Here is an 18,971-nt window from a genome sequence, read left to right as displayed (position 1 = left end):
CCTTATTAAAGTTGCGTTATTAATCCTTTCGCCTCATGAAAGTATGACATTGATTGTCTTTGTGTTTGAGAGATTAAGCTTTTAGCTTTCCTTGCCTTTTTTTTTTTTTTTTTTTTTGCTGGGAAGCCAATTCTGTTCATCCTTCAAATGCCATAACAACTTTAATTTGGCTTTCAAAATACAAAGTATATTTTAAATTAAATATTTGAAAGTAAAGAATTTCTTCTTGCCTTTATCTTCCATATATGTCCCTAAGTCAGCCAACTTGTAGTGCCATGTAAGTTGCGTGGCAGGATTGCCATTTGTAGTCATTTGTCACTCAGAAACATTGATGAATTATTGCTATCAAAGAATATATTAAGCACATGTTAATTCCATAGCATTCTATTTTATTTTATGTATAAGTTGAAATAAAAGTCATAATTTCAGGCATTAGGGTAGTCTAGAATCAACTTACAACACAAAGTCTCTGCCACAACACATCTTTACATAACATAATAACTTTTATAAAACAATGCAACTAAATATTAAATTATATGGTTGGGCACAGTGACATGCACCTATAGTCTCAGCTACCAGGGAGGCCAAGGTGGGAGGATTGCTTGATCCCAGGAGTTTGAGACCAGCCTGGGCAACATATCAAGACCTTGTTTCAAAATTAAAATCATAAATAAATAAAATGATGCAAGTCATATATAAACATGCACAAAGATATAAAGTTAAAAATGGTATTAAGGTCATGTAACATTTAGTCAGGAAAGATGTTTTCTAGATAGTCTGAGAAAATAGCATTTTAAATGATGATTGGCAGGAGAATATGTGATTATAGGAAAGAGAATGGCATGTACATAATGATAGAGAACTCAGCAGAACATTTGCTGCTTTTAAGTCTCATCACCAAGTATGTGTCAGAAATACTTTCCTAATATTTGACATCCTAACTTTTGTCCCATCCAGAAAATAAAACCACAAATGAAAGGAATTATTTCTTTTCCTAAAATGACTTAGTAAGATTAGGAAAACATATTTATTGCTCTTGGTTTAGCTATAAGACCCAAGAAGTTTGCAATCTGTCTGCTTAAAGAGACCTTATACATCAAGAAATATCAAACAATATCTAGTAATATGTAATGTTAGTTTCAGGTATACAATGATATAGAAGAGGTTCAAAGGATGGAAAAGATCATAAGCTTGGATAAGCAGGTAGCTTCAAAGACAAGTTATTTGAGCTGGACCTTCAAGAAAAGGCTTTTGAAAGGGTAGAGAAAGGACTTATGGGCAAAGTTTCATAAAAGATGCAAGTCTTTTCAGGGTGTGACTTGCCTTAATGCTTTTAGTTAATGTGAGGATGTTGCTGGAAAAAAATGAAGTCTTGTTGAAATGAAATTAAGGTTGATGGCAATAGGATATTTGTCAGGTAAATAAATGGAAACATACATGATGTTTATAGAACAGAAGGCTCACTGTCTTTCAGATGTGAAATTTCCCCATATTGATCTGTAGAGTCAAAGAAATCCCAATCAAAACTCTAGGAGGCTTTTTGTTGTTGTTGTTGTTGTTGTCGTTGTTGTTGTTGTTTTTGGAGAAATTGACAAGGTTGTTCTAAAATGCACATGGAAATGCAGAGGACCAAGAATAACAATTCTGAAAAAGACGAACAAAGAGGACTGACCTTATTTGATTTTTCAAGACTTGCTATAAAGCTTCAGTAATCAGGACAGTATGACATTGGTATAAAAATATAGATCAATGTAATAGAAAAAAGTCAGGAATAGATGAAAATGTAGTCAGTTGACTTTCTTTTTTTTTTTTTTTTTTTTTTTGAGACGGAGTCTCTCTCTGTCACCCAGGCTGGAGTGCAGTGGCTCGATCTTGGCTCACTGCAAACTCCACCTTCCGGGTTCACGCCATTCTCCTACTTCAGCCTCCCGAGTAGCTGGGGCTACAGGTGCCTGCCACCATGCCTGGCTAGTTTTTTGTGTTTTTAGTAGAGATGGGGTTTCACTGTGTTAGCCAGGATGATCTCGATCTCCTGATCTCATAATCCGCCCGCCTTGGCCTCCCAAAGTGCCGGGATTACAGGAGTGAGCCACTGTGCCCAGCCAATTGACTTTCAATAAAAGTACCATGATAACTGCATTGGAAAAAGTATGGCCTTTTCAACAAAGTGCTAGAACAATTAGATATCCATATGGAGAAATAAGAAATTGGACCACAAACCCTATTTCACACCATATACAAAGTTAATTCAAAATTAACTATAGATCTGGACATAGGTCTAATATTATAAAACCTCTAAAAGAATACAGAGGTGAAAACCTTTATAAAATCATGTTAAACAAAAATTTCTGAAACAGGACACAAAGTATGAACCATGAAAGAAAAAACTGAGAACTTGAACGTCATTGTATCCAACTTTTGTTCTTTGAGAAACACAGTTAAGAAATGAAAAGCAAAGACATAGACAAGGAGACAATATTTGCAAATATATGTAAGAACTTGTATCTAGAATATGAAGAACACTAGTAACAACAAGAAGAATAACCACTGAATTTTTAAAGTATGGACAGAAGATTCAACAGCCACTTCAAAGTGGAAAACATATGACTGGCCAATAGTGTGTGAAAATATATTCGACGTAATAGCAATGCAAATTAAAACTTTAATGAGATATTACGGCACACCTAGTGGAATGGCTAAAGATAAAAACACTAACAATATAAAGTGCTGACATGGATGTCAAGAAGTGAAATGCTCCCTTATGGCTGGTGGGAATGCAGAATTTCACTGCCACTTAGGAAAACAGTTTGGAAGTTTTTTTTTTTTTTTTAAGTTAAATATACACTTAACTTTTTGACCCAGCAATTCCACTGCAAGATATTTTCCAATAGAAATGAAAACATATGTCTATATAAAGTCTTGCATGTGAATGACAACTTTACTCATAATAGACAAAATCAGGAAACAACTTATATTAGTCCATTCTCACACTGCTGTGAAGAAATACCCAAGGGTGGGTAATTGATAAAGAAAAGAGGTTTAATTGACTCACAGTTCAGTATGGCTGGGGAGGCCTCAGGAAACTTATAGTCATGGCAGAAGGCACCTCTTCACAGGGCAGCAGGAGAGAGAATGAGTGCAGAGCAAAGGGGAAGCCCTTTTAAAACATCTGATCTCACGAGAACTCCCTGACTATCACGAGAACAGTATGGAGGAAAACCAGCCCCATGATTCAATTACCTACCACTGGGTCCCTCCCACAACATGTGAGGATTATGAGATTACAATTTAAGATGAGATTAGGGTGGGGACATAAAACCAAACCGTATCACAACTCAAATTTCTATTTTGTGCTTTTGCCTCATGTCTTCTGAATGAGACTTTTGCAGAAGGTGCAACTTCAGGAATCTATAATTTTCAAAATTGCTTCATGTTATTCTGTTGCAGTGAGGCACATTGGGAACCAGTGCCCTAGACTATCTTATCCAGTAAGGTAGGGACACTGCTAATTCGTAGAGTACTTTTTTGCAAATTTGAAAAATCATGCCTTCTCTGGAAAGATGCAATCTTATTGGTGTATGGCCTAGCAGCTAGAATGAAGACTGAATTTCAACTTTCTTTATATTCCCTCATGTGGGATCTGTACTTCATTGTTTCATGTACATTACATAAAGGAAAACAAAACAAAAAAAACAAACCCTGAAGCTTTTACTCCCAACCTCATCATGAGTAACCTTAATTTGGCAGAGTATTTAAACTAGGTGAGTCTGGAATTAGCTAGAAGACTTTAGGTCTTTTGTTTTCCTTTAAAGCAAATCTTTAATATTACTAACACACTGCTACCAAATGCGTTACTACTTAGAGCTAGAGGAAAAGTAGAAAGGCTATACTGGAAGAAAATAGGAGAGATGGCTAAGTAGCTCAGAGTGAACCCAGGTCTTGCCACTTGCTAGAAAGAAAAGAAGAAATGAAAGTAGAAGTAGGTAGTTGTAGCTCCATTCATTTTTCCACTGTAGGGGAGTGGAGCGTAAGCTAGAGAGAACTAGAGAAGGCCATGCTTTTCTAAATTTCTGGGAAGAATGATTAACAATGGGAAAACGTGATTCTGGACCTACTCTATGGGAGAACAGAGCCTCTGTCCCTCTAACCACATGGATCAAGTGGGAGAAGGCATATATACAGTATTCTAGAATTTTTAATCCACTATAATATTTAATCCGTTAATTACTTTTCAATCAATTATAATTGCTTATTTCGTTTTATGTTTTTGACACAGAGTCTTGCTCTGTTGCCCAGGCTGGAGTGCAGTGTCATAATCTTGACTCACTACAGCCTTTGCCTCCTGGATTCAAGTGATTCTTTTGCCTCAGCCTCCAAGTAGCTGGGACTATAGGCATGCCATTGTACCTGGCTAATTTTTTTGTATTTTTAGTAGAGACAGGGTTTTGTCATGTTGGCCAAACTGGTCTTGAACTTCTGGTCCCAAGTGGTATACCCGTCTGAGGCTCCCAAAGTGCTGAGGCTCCCAAAGTGCTGGGATTACCGGCATGACCCACCACAACCAGCCAGGAGATGAGAGTACTTTTATTTTTTATTTTTATTTTTTTGAGACAAAGTTTCACTCTGTCACCCAGGCTGTAGTGCAGTGGCACAGTCTTGGCTCACTGCAACCCTCTGCCTCCAAAGCTAAAGCAGTCTTCTCACCTCAGCCTCCAGAGTAGCTGGGACCACTGGTGCACACTGCCACGCCTGGCTAATTTTTTTTTTTTTTTTTTTTGTGGAGATGGGGTTTTGCCATGTTGCCTAGTCTGGTCTCAAACTCCTGGGCTTAAGCAATCTGCCTGCCTTGGCCTTCCAAAATGCTGGGATTGCAGGCTTGAGCTACCACTCCCAGCCTTAATTAGTTTTAATGAAACCACCACAATAAGCAATAAAATATTCTCGAACTTGACCAACATTCCTATTTTCTATAGGTAAAGTATTTCAGTCTTGTGCATGGTGAAATAAGGGTGAGGTGAAGGCAGATAGGGGACAGATAATAAAAAAAACTTAAATGTCAACGATGACAGTTTTGGATGAAAATATCAGAATTAGGTGAAGACCCAATGCTGAAGAAACTTGAAAACTAAGCCAAGTGATTAGAAATATATTTTATTGGAATGGTGAAGCTGATGGTGTTTCAGATAAAATTGTTTACTAAGATTTATTTTTTATACCTTTATTAATATATAATTCATATACCATATAGTTTACTCATTTAAAGTGTACAATTCAGTGGTTTTGTGTATATTCAAGAGTTATATAACCATTACCACAATTCATTTTAGAATTTTTACCACCCAATATTTTTACCACCGAAAAAGAAACCCCAAATCCATTAACAGTCACTTTCCTTTCCCCCCATCTCTCCTCTCCCTTCTTTGCCATAGACACAAATCTACTTTCTGTCTCTATGTTTGGCTGTCCTGGCCATTTCATATAAATGGAATACAGTATGTGGTCTTTTGTGACTGGCTTTTTTTTTTTTTTTAACTGGTAAAACGTTTTCAAGGTTCATTCATGTTGTAGCATTTATCAGTACTTAATTTATTTTTATTGCAAAATAATATTCCATTGACTTGATAATACCACATTTAGTTTATTCATTTTGATATTAGTTGATGGATATTTGGATTGTTTTCACTTTTGGGCTCTTATGAATAATGCTTCAATGAACATTCATGTGATAGTTTTTGTGTGGACATATTTTCATTTCTCTTGGGAATATATCAGGGGTAGAGTTTCTGGGTCATATAATAACTGTGTTTAGCCTTTTGAGGAACGACTAGAGTGGTTTCATAAGCAGCTGAGTCATTTTACCTATTCACGAGCAATGTATGAGGGTTCCAATTTCTTTATATCCTCATGAACACTTGTTTTTATCTCTTTGATTATTGCCATCTGAGTGGGTATCAAGTATTTCATTTTAGTTTTGCTTTGCATTTCCCTGGTGGCTAATGATGTTGAACATTTTTTTCATGTGCTCATTGGCCATTTTTATATCTACTTTGGATAAATGAATATTCAGATTCTTTCCCCATTTTAAAATTGGGTTGTTTTGTTGTTGAGTTAGAGTTTTTTATGATATTCTGGACGGAAGCCTCTTATCAGATACATAATATATACACATTTTCTTTTAACTTACAAGTTGCCTTTTCACTTTCTTGATGGTTTCCTTAGAAACATAAAATATTTTAATTTTGATGAAGTTCAATTTATCTAGTTTTTTGTCACTTGTACTTTGATCTCATATCCTAGAAGACTCTGCATATTCTGAGGTCATAAAGATTTACTCATTCATCTTCCTCTAAGAGTTTTGTAGTTTTTAGTCTTTCTTATATTTAGGTCTATGACACATTTTAGTTAATTTTGTATAAGGTGTGAGGAAGGGATATATTCATAGCTTCAATTCTTTTCAATATGGATATTTAGTTTTCTAGCATCATTTTTTGAAATGACTAGTCTTTCTCCATTGCATGGTCTTAGCATTCTTGTTGAAAGTCTGTTGATCATAAATATGTGTTTATTATATGGATTAAATTAATGTTTTAATGACTAGTATGCAGAATGGATTTGAGGAACACATAGAGCCAATGATAATGAGGTGAGTTAGAGGAAGTACCATTGTGAAACTGTATGGACCTAAGTCAGTGCAGTTTGTTGGGCGATACATATAAAGAGACAAAGCTGAATTATTGTGTCTTCAGTATGCATTTTGTGTATATTATGTGTTATCTAATATATATTACGTATATTTCCATTATAATTATTCCTTCTCTTTTATCCAATGACTTCATTTTATATTATTATTTCATACTAACTGGAATGTGTAGAATGAATTTAGGAACAAAGGAGTCTCCTGTAAGTCTTCTCAGCTATGAAGTATCCTTGAATATCCCAAGGAATTCTCTGAAGATTGAAGTCTTGGCCCTCTTTGTTGAATTTGATTTAGTACATTAGGGTTAGACTAAGTTACTTGTATTTTATATAGCTGTCCATATTATTCCAATGTACAGCTCTGGACACTCTGGCTCTTTATAATCAGTTTCTAGTGAACTGTCATATCTTCCTATTGGTTGCTTAGCTTTCTGGTGTCATCTGTGATTTTCAGATATCATCTCTTGTTTTGGTCTGTTTTAGTCTTTATTGGCATTCCATAGCTGCCTGGCCATTCTGTCCTGCTAGAAGACAAATATTACTATATTTTTCTTTTTTTGCATTTAAAACCTCTTAGATATAATAAGACCGTAGATCTCAGACTTATTATACTTATTGGTGAGATCTGCTCTCAGAGTGGGGCCCACTGTATTTTAAACACGTACCTCCAGGTAATTCTGATATAGATGGTTAGAGGAACTCTGGTTTCGGGTATTTCTAAGTCAATTTGTTATTTTTGTTACAAGGATATTAGTGGTGATTTATTGGTATTTACTCCACCAAGTCACTAGTGCTTAAATCCTAACATTCAGTTTTCCTCCTTATGAAGCCCCTGGCAGAGGCCCCTGTGAGAAAGGAGTCTTGGCTTTGTAGGAGGCTAAGAGCTAATTCATTATTACCTGGGCTGGTACTACCTGGGAAGTATTATCTAGCAAGTATGATAAAGACAGGTCTGATCACATGAATTAGCTAATATTTTATTTGACATTTCCTAGTTCTAGTTCCTGTCCCAAATCTTCTTTTAATTTTTAATTTGTTTTTATTTTTTCAGGCTTATTGAAGTATAATTAACAAGTAAAAATTGTAATATTTTGATGTACATGTACATTGTGAAATGAGTGCATCATTAACATATTCATCAAGCTAATTAACATGTCATCAGCTCACATAGTTAATTTCATCTGTGGTGAGAACATTTAAGATCTACTCTCCTAGTGAATTATAAGTACACAACACGTTATTGTTAACTATACTCACTGTGCTATACATTTGGCCTCCAGAATTTATTCATCTTATAACAGAAAGTTTCTACTCTTTGATAAACTTCTCCCCATTTGCCCCACTCCCCCCAACCCTTGATAACCAGCCTTCTACTCTATTTCTGTGTGTTTGACTTTTTGAGATTCCACATATCATGGATCATGCAGAACTTGTCTGTGTCTGACTTATTTCACTTAGCATAATGTCTTCCAGATTCATCCATGTTATTGCAATTAACAAGATTCCCTTTTTTTAAGGCCGAATAATACTTTATCGTGTGTGTGTGTAAAATCACATTATCTTTATCCATTTATCCATCAACAGACACTTAGGTTTTTTTTTTTTCATATTTTGGCTATTGTGTATAATGCTGCAATGAACATGGAAAATAGTGATTCCACATAGTGATTTTATTTCCTTTGAATATATTCCTAGAAGTAGATTGCTGAATCATATGGTAGTTCAGTTTAATTTTTGAGGAACCTCTATGTTGTTTTCTATTATGGAATGTACCACAATAAAGTCCACGTATGACAAGCCTACAGCTAACATCATACTAATGGTGAAAAATTGAAAATATTACCTTTAAGATCAGGGATAAGACACAGATACTCTTTCCACTTATCAACATAGTACTGGAAGTCCTAGCCTAATAATTAGGCAAGAAAAAGAAGTAAAAGGCATCCAAACTGGAAGGGAAGAAGGTAAACTATTCCTGTTGCAGACGACAAAAATTTGTTAGAACTAATAAATAAATTCAGCAAACTTGCAGGATCAAGTTTACTGAGTGGACAACATACAAAAATCAGCTGTATTTTACACACTAACAGTGAACTATCTGAAAAAGAAATTAAGAAAATAATACCATTTACAATAGCATCTAAAATAATAAAATACTTCGTAATATATTTAAATAAGGAAGTGAAAGATATGCACACTGAAAACTGTAATACATTGGTGAAAGAAATGGAATAAGACACAAATAAATGGAAAGATACCTCGTATTCATGGATTGGAAGAATGTTGTAGAAATGTCCGTACTAGCTATCCCAAATCTAAATATGTAATAAACATTTCAAGCATTCAGGGAAATAATACAATGCCACTTATTTAGAGGAGATCACCTAATATTTACAAGTAGAAGAGCTAAGATAAAACAGAAAAGAGAACCTTCTCACCTTTTCATCACTGATGCTGTCTGCAGTGAATATATTGTTAGTGGCGCAGACCAACTATATTAAAGTTTAAGGAATGCAAATAAGAATGGGAATGAGCATGGGAAACCAGCCCCAAAATTCAGTCTTCAAGATTCATTAAAAATTAAAACCACAAAAGGCAGAAAAAGAATTGAAGACAAAAGTTGGAACAAAGTACAAAGGCAACAAATAGAAAAAAGTAGAAAATATTGTAGATATTAGTCAATATTTGTTACTTGTGAATGTCAGTGGTTTAAGTACATCAGTTAATCACTTTGAATGTCAGTGGTTTACATGCATCAACTAAAAGACAGAAATTGTTGGGCATGGTGGCTCACACCTGTAATCTCACCACCATCAGGCCCCAGTGTGTGATGTTCCCCTCCCTGTGCCCATACGTTCTCATTGTTTAACTACCACTTATGAGTGGAACATGTGGTGTTTGGTTTTCTGTTCCTGTGTTAGTTTGCTGAGAATAATGGTTTCCAGCTTCATCCATGTCCCTGCAAAGAACACGAACTCATCCTTTTTTATGGCTGCATAATATTCCATGGTGTATATATGCCACATTTTATTTATCCAGTCTATCATTGATGGGCATTTGGGTTGGTTCCAAGTCTTTGCTATTGTGAATAGTGCTGCAATAAACATACATGTGCATGTGTCTTCATAGTAGAATGAGTTATATCCTTTGGGTATATACCAAGTAATGGGATTGCTGGGTCAAATGGTATTTCTAGTTCTAGATCCTTGAGGAATCTCCACACTGTCTTCCACAATGGTTGAAAAAATTTACATTCCCACCAACAGTGTAAAAACATACCTATTTCTCCACACCCACTCCAGCATCTGTTGTTTCACAACTTTTTGAAGATTGCCATTCTAACTGGCGTGAGATGGTATCTCTTTGTGATTTCGATTTGCATTTCTCTAATGACCAGTGATGATGAGCTTTTTTTCGTATGTTTGTAGGCCGCATAAATGTCTTCTTTTGAAAAGTGCCCGTTCATATCCTTTGACTACTTTTTGATGGGGTTGTTTTTTTCTTGCAAATTTGTTTAAGTTCTTTGTAGATTCTGGATATTAGCCCTTTGTCAGATGGATAGATTGCAAAAATTTTCTCCCATTCTGTAGGTTGCCTGTTCACTCTGATGATAGTTTCTTTTGCTGTACAGAAGCTCTTTAGTTTAATTAGATTCCATTTGTGAATTTTGGCTTTTGTTGCCATTGCTTTTGGTGTTTTAGTCATGAAGTCTTTGCTCATGCCTATGTCCTGAATCGTATTGCCTAGGTTTTCTTCTAGGGTTTTTATGGTTTTAGGACTTATTTTTAAATCTTTAATCCATCTTGAGTTAATTTTTGTATAAAGTGTAAAGAAGGGGTCCAGTTTCAGTTTTTGGCATATGGCTAGCCAATTTTCCCAACACCATTTATTAAATAGGAAATCCTTTCCCCATTGGTGGGTTTTGTCAGGTTTGTCAAAGGTCAGATGATTGTAGATATTGTAGATATGTGGTGTTATTTCTGCGGCCTCTGTTGTATTCCATTGGCCTATATATCTGTTTTGGTATCAGTTTGGTACATGCTGTTTTGGTTACTGTAGCCTTGTAGTATAATTTGAAGTCAGGTAGCATGATGCCTTCAGCTTTGTTGTTTTTGCGTAGGGTTGTCTTGGCTATATGGGCTCTTTTTTGGTTTTATATGACATTTAAAGTAGATTTTCAAATTCTATGAAGAAAGTCAATGGTAGCTTGATGGGAATAGCATTGAATCTGTAAATTACTTTGGGCAGTATGGCCATTTTCATGATATTCATTCTTCCTATCCATGAACATGGAATATTTTTCCATTTTTTTGTGTCCTCTCTTATTTCTTTGAGCAGTTGTTTGTTTTTCTCCTTGAAGAGTTCCTCCACATCCCTTGTAAGTTGTATTCCTAGGTATTTTACTCTCCTTGTAGCAGTTGTGAATGAGAGTTCACTCATGATTTGGCTCTATGTTTGTCTATTACTGGTGTATAAGAATGCTTGTGATTTTTGCAACTTGATTTTATATCCTGAGACTTTGCTGAAGTTGCTTACCAGCTTAAGGAGTTTTTGGACTGAGATGATGGGGTTTTCTAAATATACAATTATGTCATCTGCAGTCATAGACAATTTGACTTCCTGTCTTCCTATTTGAATACCCTTTATTTCTTTCTCTTTCCTGATTGCCCTGGCCAGAACTTCCAATACTATGTTTAATAGGAGTGGTGAGAGAGGGCATCGTTGTCTTGCGTCATTTTTCAAAGGGAATGCTTGCAGCTTTTGACCATTCACTATGATATTGGCTATGGATTTGTCATAAATATCTCTTACTATTTTGAGATATGTGCCATCAATATCTAGTTTATTGCGTGTTTCTATCATGAAGGGGTGTTGAATTTTATTGAAGGCCTTTTCGGCATCTATTGAGGTAATTATGTGGTTTTGGTCATTGGTTCTGTTTATGTGATGGATTATGTTTATTGATTTGCATATGTTGAACCAGCCTTGCATCCCAGGGATGAAGCTGACTTGATTGTGATGGATAAGCTTTTTGATGTGCTGCTGGATTTGGTTTGACAGTATTTTATTAAGGATTTTCGCATCGATGTTCATCAGGGATATCGGCCTGAAATTTTCTTTTTTTGTTGTGAAGAGTCATTTTTTAGAAAGTATTTTGAGCTCATTGAAAATGAAAATAGATCATATTAAAAATTTTGGGATGCAGTGAACGCAGAGCTTTGAGGGAAATTTATATTATTGAATGCATATGTGTTAGAAAAGAGGAAAGTTCTAAAACCAGCCATCTAAGCGTCTTCATTAGGAAACTATAGAAAGGAGAGGAAAGTAAATTCAAAGTAAGGAGAACAAAAGAAATAATAAAAATTAGAGCAGAATTCAGTGAATTGGAAACAGAAAATCAGTAGAGAAAGTCAGTAACACCAAAAGCTTTTTATTAGCAAAGATCGGTATTTTTGATAAGCCTCTAACCAGGCTAAGAAAAAAAGAGAAATGACACAAATTACTAATATTAAAAATGAGAGAGGACAATTCACTGTGGATGGCATGGGCACTAAAAGGATAATAAAAGAATATTGTGAGCAACTCTGTGCCCACAAGTTTAACAACCAAGATGAAATAGACCAATTTTTTCAAAGGCATAAATCCGCCAAAACTTTACAAGAATAGGCAATCTGAATAGTCCTATATCTAATAGAGAAATTGATTCAATATTTAACAACCAGCTGGGCACAGAGGCTCATGCCTATAAACTCAGCACTTTGGGAGGCCTAGATGGGCAGATCACTTGAAGCCAGGAGTTGGTTGCCAGCCTGGCCAACATGGTAAAACCCTAATTCTCTAAAAATACAAAAAAAAAAAAAAAAGATTAACAACCTTCAAAAAGAAAGAACAACACGGGGCCAGGTGGGTTTACTGGTGAATTCTACCCAACACTTAAGGAAGAAGGTATACAATCCTCTCCTATCTCTTCCAGAATATAGAAGCAAAGATGATAAATACTTCCTGTTCCATTCTGTGAGTCCACCAGAACTCTAACAACAAAATCAGACAAAAATGTTACAAGAAAGGTAAACTATAGATTAATATTTCTCATGAACATAAATGCAAAAACAAATATGTATCAATATGTATATTGATATATAGAAATGTATATCAATAAAACATTAACAAATCGAGTCCAGCAACATATAAAAGGAATTATATACAGTAACCACGTGGGATTTATCCCATGTATGCAAGGCTGGTTCAACATTCAAAAGTCAATGAATATAGTCCATCATATCTACAGGCTAAAGAAGAAAAATAGCATGATTATATCAGTAGATGCAGAAAAAAGCATTTGACAAAAATCATCAGTTTATGAGAAAAACTCTTAGTATACTAGGAGTAGAGCAGAATTTTCTCAACCTGAAAAAAACACCTACAGAACACCTAAAGCTGACATTGTATTTAATAGTGAGAAACTAAAAAACTTCCTAAGATTAGGAACTAGACAATGATATCCTTTCTTATAGTTGTTTTCTAGCTAATGCAGTAGGATAAGAAAAATAAATGAACAAAACACAGATTTGGAAGGAAAAAATAAAAGTCTTTGAATCTTTGATCACAGGGACATCCTAGACTAAATAGACTAAAAAACCTCTGAAAATTGATAAGCAGTTATAGCAAGGTTTCAGAATACAAGCTTATTATACAAAAGTCATCATTTTCCTATATAACAGCAATGAGCAAGTAGAATTGGAAATTAAAAACACATTAAAATTCACTTCTGTTAGCACCCCTAAAAATGAAAATACTTAGGTATAAACCTAATAAAATATAAAGTGTATATGAGGAAAACTACAAAACTGTGATCAAAGGTATCAAATAATTCATAAATGGTAAGATATTGCACATTCATGGATAAGAAGATGTCAGTTCTTCCCCACTTAATCTAAAGTTTCAATGAAATTTCAATCAAAATTTCAGCAAGTTAATTTGTGTATATCAACAAATTGATTCTAAAGTTTATATGGAAAGACAAAAGATGCAAAATGGCCAACTTAATATTTAAGGAAAATAACAAAGTTGGAGGAGTGCCATTAGTTGACTTCAAGACTTACTATAAAACTTCAGTAATCAAGACTGTGTGGTACTGGCAAAAGAATAGACAAAGAGAGCAGTGGAACAGAACAGAAAGCCCAGAAATAGACCCACATAAATATACTCAACTGAACCTTGTAAAGGAGCAAAAACAATACTTTAGAGAAAAGACAGTCTTTTCAACAAATTGTACTGGAATAACTGGACATCCCCCTGCCAAAAAAAAAAAAAAAAATCTGAACAGGTACCTTATACCCTTCCCAAGAATTACCTCAAAATGAATTACAGACCTAAATGTAAAATGCAAAAGCAAAAACTCCTAAATGACAGCACAGAATATCTAGGTAAGCTTAGGTATGGCAATGACTTTTTATTTTTTATTTTTGAGACAGAGTCTTGCTCTGTCACCCAGGCTGGAGTGCAGTGGCACAATCTTGGCTCACTGCAACCTCCGCCTCCCAAGTTCAAGCAACTCTCCTGCCTCAGCCTCCTGAGTAGCTGGTATTATAGGCATGCACCACCATGCCCGGCTCATTTTTTTGGTATTTTTAGTAGAAACGGAGTTTCACCATATCGGCCATGCTGATCTCGAACTCCTGACCTTGTTGTCTGCTCACCTGGGCCTCCCGAAGGATTACAGGCATGAACCACCGTATCTGGCTGGCAATGACTTTCTAGAAACAGCATCAAAGGCATAATCTATGAAATAAATAATTGAAAAACTGGACTTCTTTTAAATCAAAATCTTGTGTTTTGTGATAAGTAGTGTCAACAGAATGAGAAGACAGGCTATAGGCTAGGACTATAAAAGATAAAACTAATAAAGTTTTAAAAAAGATAAAACTAATAAAGGACTGTTATTTAAAATATACAAAAAGCTCTTAAACCCTAAATAATAAGAAAACTATAACTTGATTTTAAAATGCTCAAAAGACCTGATCATACATTTCACCAAAGAAGATACGCAGAAAACAAGTAAGCATATGAGAAGTTGTTTAATATCATATGTTATGAGAGAATTGCTAATTAAAACAATAACGAGATACCACTATATACCTGTTACAATAGCTAAAATTCAAAACACTGACAACAAATGCTGACAAGGATGTAGAGCAATAAGGTGTCTCATTCATACCTGGTGGGAATGCAAGATATGACCCAGCTGAAAACTTTTGTCCACACAAAAACTTACACACAGATGTTTATAACAGTTTTACTTATAATTACTCCAGTTTGGAAGCCACTAGGATGTCCTACACTGGGTGAATGTAAAAAGTGTGGTACATCCAGACATTGGAATATTATTCAGTGCTGAAAAGAAATGAGCTATCAAGCCATGGGAAGACATGGAAGAATACATATCAGTAAATGAAGGAAGCTAATGTGAAAAGCCTACATGCTTTATAATTCCTATTATTTGACTTTCTTGCAAATGCAAAACTATGGAGACAGTAAAAAGATCATTGTTTGCCAGGGATTAAGTGGGTGGGAGGGATGAATAAGTGGAGCACAGAGGATTTTTTAGAGCAATGAAACCATTCTGTGTGATACTATAATGTTGGACACATGCCATTCATCATACATTTGTCAAAACCCATAGAATGTGCCATACCAAGAGTGAATGCTTATGCCAGCTGTGGGCTTTGAACCTAATGATGTATCTCTATCGGTTTTTTTTCCCCTGTAATATGTGAACCACTATCATGTAAGATGTTGATGGGGGGAGACTGTGCATGTGTGCAGACAGAATCTATAGAGAAACTCTCTAAATTTCCCACTTAATTTTGTTCTGAACATACAAATACCTTACAAAAGGAAAGTTTATTAATTTCCAAAATAGGTAGGAGAAGGTTACTGTAGGAAGCTTTGCTTATTTATGTTTGTTTTTATTTTTTACATTAATAAAGGAAATGATAAAGTCAACATGTAATACTGAGAATCATTCTTTTATTCATTTTGTTTGCTTGTTTTTGTTTTTTTTGTTTTGTTTTGTTTTTTTGAGACTGAGTCTCACTCTGTCACCAGGCTGGAATGCAGTAGTGCAATCTCGGCTCACTGCAACCTCCGCCTCCCAGGTTCCAGCAATTCTCCTGCCTCAGCCTCCTGAGTAGTCAGGACTGCAGGTGCATGCCACCACTCAGGGCTAATTTTTGTTTTTTAGCAGAGACGGGATTTCACCATGTTGGCCAGGATGGTCTCGATCTCTTGACCTCGTGATCCACCCGCCTTGACTTCCCAAAGTGCTGGGATTACAGAAGTGAGCCATTGCGCCTGACCTGAAATTCATCCTGATGAGTAGCATAATCTCTTAAAATCCCTTAATAAGAGAATACTAAATATTCCAGATAAATTGTTATTTTAATATGTAATCTGTTCTATATTTGCATTAAGTTAATATTTTACAGTAAAGGATCCATGCATTCTTTTTTCTAATTTATATTATGAATAAGGCTTTCAAAGCTGAGTGAATTGTGTCAAATTTTTAACCCACTTACAGCTTCCGTTTTGTCCCAATATTATAAATCAAGGCAAATAAAAACTCTTATTTAAAGCTTCCTCAACTCACTATGTACACTCAAGTTGTTGTCCTCATTTTGTTTCTTCTTAATTCTGGAGCAACCTTTCACTTTATCTGAGAATTAAATGTCCTTTTTCTTGAAAAATAAACATTTATCCTGTTACCTCACCTACATAGTTATACTTTTTCTTAAAACTGTCCCTGCTAAAATAGACTCAAAGTTACCCATATTACCATTGTTAATTAACTTCTATTTAAGCTTCTCTGGTAGATAGGAACTTGATAATTGCCTATCATGCACAAGCAATTTAGGTGACTAGGAAATATCATTCTCTACAGCCACACCCCCTTTTTGTTTTCTTTTTTCTTTGAGACAGAGACAGAGTCTCGCTCCGTCCTCCAGGCTGGAGTGTAGTGGTGCTATCTCAGCTCACTGCAGCCTCCACCTCCTAGGTTCAAATGTTTCTCCTGCCTCAGCCTTCCAAGGAGCTGAGACTACAGGCACCTGCCACCACATCCGGCTAATTTTTGTATTTTTAGTAGAGGTATGGTTTCACCATGTTAGCCAGGCTGGTCTTGAACACCTGACCTTAAATGAGCCACTCACCTCAGCCTCCCAAAATGCCAGGATTACATGCATGAGCCACTGCGGGCCCATCTCGCATACATTATATTTATGTCTTCATCAAGTGACAAGAGTGAGCACATTCATTAACATGATGTAAAATCATGGTAACACTGTAACATTTTAAGGTAAGAAGTAGAGTTGTATATTGTAAGCGCTAAGCTTGTTATTCAAGATCTTGAAGATAAGTATGTAAGAATCTTAGAAATCACATTTAAGTGGACACTCTAAAACATGTAGGTATGGATACGAAACATTGTTAGAATCATGATTCAGTTCAGTCAAACAGTTTTACTTTTTTATCATTTTAAACTTTAGATATGGATATCATTAGCTTATCTGATCAATACACTATTATCAGAATTTTAAGAAGTTCAGGTTAACTAGTCTTTTCTGAAAACAGAAACTCAACATCCATACAAAATTATGGAGAAAACATAGCTATGAATTTCAGACAAAATTTTTAAATCAGTCTGATTTGTCCAAAGAATCAGTTTTTAACTGAATTTTTAAATAGTTTTTAATTGATACCTTATATTGGTGCCTATTTATGGGGTACATGTGATATTTTCTTACATGTTTCGAATGAGGAGAATTGGTCTTAGTTCTTGCTTGAAAGTTTGGTAGAATTTGGCATTGAAGCCATCTGGTCCTTGACGTTTCTTTGTTGGGAGACTTTATTACTGACTCAATCTCATTACTTACTATTGATCTGTTCCAGTTTTTTATTTCTTCCTAATTCACTCTCAGTAACCTATATATGTGTATCCAGAAACTTATCCATTTCCTCCAACTTTCTAGTTCATTAGGATTTAGTTTCTTATAATAGTCTTTGATGAACTTTTGTATTTCTGTGGTATTAGTTGTAATGTCTGTTTTCTGTTTCTGATTGTGTTTATTTTGATCTTATCCTTTTCTTTGTTGTCTTTTTTAGTGTCCATTTTGTTTAATTCTACTTTTTATTATATGTTTCCTCCTACTTATTTTTAGTTGTGGTTTTTTTTTTTCTTTGTATCTTTTTTTTATGTAGTAGTTTATGGATATCAACTTTCCTCTTAGCACTGCATTTGCTATCTACCATAGGTTTTGGTAAGTTGTGTTTCCATTTTCATTTGTTTCAAAAAAATCTACCATAGGTTTTGGTAAGTTGTGTTTCCATTTTCATTTGTTTCAAAAAATTTTTATATTTGCTTCTTAATTTCATCATTCATCCAGTGTTCATTCAGGAGCATATTTTTAAATTTTCTTGTATTTGTACATTTTTTTAAAGTTTCTCGTTACTGGTTTTTAGTTATATTCCATTGTGGTCTGAGAAGATAGTTGATGTGATTTCATTTTTAAAAATTTGTTGAGACTTGTTTTGTGGCTTAACACATAGTCTACAAAGATTCACTTTTATTGCATGAATTTAGATTCATAAATTAAAATCTTTGTAATCTGCTAGCAGATCCTGTAAGAAGAATTTTTCCCCTAAATTACTAGTACATTTGAAGTTTTCTTTAGATATTACTGTAGATTCATGAACTTCTTATACTATGTAAACCAGTTATATCTTAGCTCCTTAAAATTCAGAGATTTCTAAATTTTATTTATTAATACTCTTCTTAGTAAAATACTTCATACATAATGAGAGAGAATGACTTCTGAGTTATAGCAACACAATGAAATTTGTAGCTTTAATTATACAGTCTCAGCAACAGGTTAGGTAATCAAGGAAACACCAAAGTTCACTGTTTAAGATTTCAAAAGATTATTTTCCCTTCTAGTAGTTATAAAATGTTTTATGAAATTATTTGGATGTACAAATAGTGAAACAAAGAATTAAAAAAATGGCAACTCTCATTCCTTTTCATGTCTCATATGAAGGACAAGAAATCCCTTTAATCTTAACAGAGGTCTCTAAAGTTCAGATTATAAAATTACATTCCCAATTATTAATGCTATGCATGGGGATTATCATTATCATCATTATCATCTTCTAATGGAAACTATATCCAGAACCAAAATGGTGAAGAACTAGAAAGGAAAATGAAAAATTCAAAATTTAAA

General features: G+C 34.7%; 1 protein-coding gene across 2 annotated transcripts in view; it reads left to right on the top strand.

Annotated features, from left to right (window-relative positions):
• Positions 1-18,971, top strand: part of PPP1R9A (protein phosphatase 1 regulatory subunit 9A) — a 389,446-nt gene that overhangs the window by 233,127 nt on the left and 137,348 nt on the right. The gene's annotated exons all lie outside the window — the stretch shown is intronic.

The sequence above is a fragment of the Theropithecus gelada genome, chromosome 3, assembly GCF_003255815.1.
Source record: "Theropithecus gelada isolate Dixy chromosome 3, Tgel_1.0, whole genome shotgun sequence".
Taxonomy (NCBI): Eukaryota; Metazoa; Chordata; class Mammalia; order Primates; family Cercopithecidae; genus Theropithecus; species Theropithecus gelada.
The sequence above is the reverse complement of the archived record's forward strand: the minus strand, read 5'-3'. Positions and strand labels throughout refer to the sequence as shown.